The 288-nt window shown below is 41.3% G+C and overlaps 1 protein-coding gene across 2 annotated transcripts in view; it reads right to left on the reverse strand.

Annotated features, from left to right (window-relative positions):
• The window catches only part of VEPH1 (ventricular zone expressed PH domain-containing 1), a 65,037-nt gene that overhangs the window by 15,822 nt on the left and 48,927 nt on the right, over positions 1–288 (reverse strand). The window lies entirely within an intron of this gene.

The raw sequence follows: 288 nt of genomic DNA on the forward strand, positions 1-288 counted from the left end.
CATGGCTTCAGAAGGGGTTTCTAACAGAACTCCTGGTTTTAAATCAGCCGTGACCCTAGGAAGTTAATCTTATTCCATCAGACATCTTCATGTGTACAGTACTCAGAGAGAGAGAGTGGTTTAAAATCACGTTTGACAATTCATTTCGCCCCATTGAGCTGGATGGAGATGTTCAGGAATAAATAGGTATTTGCTTTACAATCCTGCAGCGTCCTTTTCCAAGAAGCCTGATTAATAGCTTTGAAATAGCATTTGCTGAAATGCTGGAGACGCTGAACAGCTTGGAAA

The sequence above is a fragment of the Buceros rhinoceros genome, unplaced genomic scaffold, assembly GCF_000710305.1.
Source record: "Buceros rhinoceros silvestris isolate BGI_N320 unplaced genomic scaffold, ASM71030v1 scaffold7051, whole genome shotgun sequence".
NCBI classification, from domain to species: Eukaryota; Metazoa; Chordata; class Aves; order Bucerotiformes; family Bucerotidae; genus Buceros; species Buceros rhinoceros.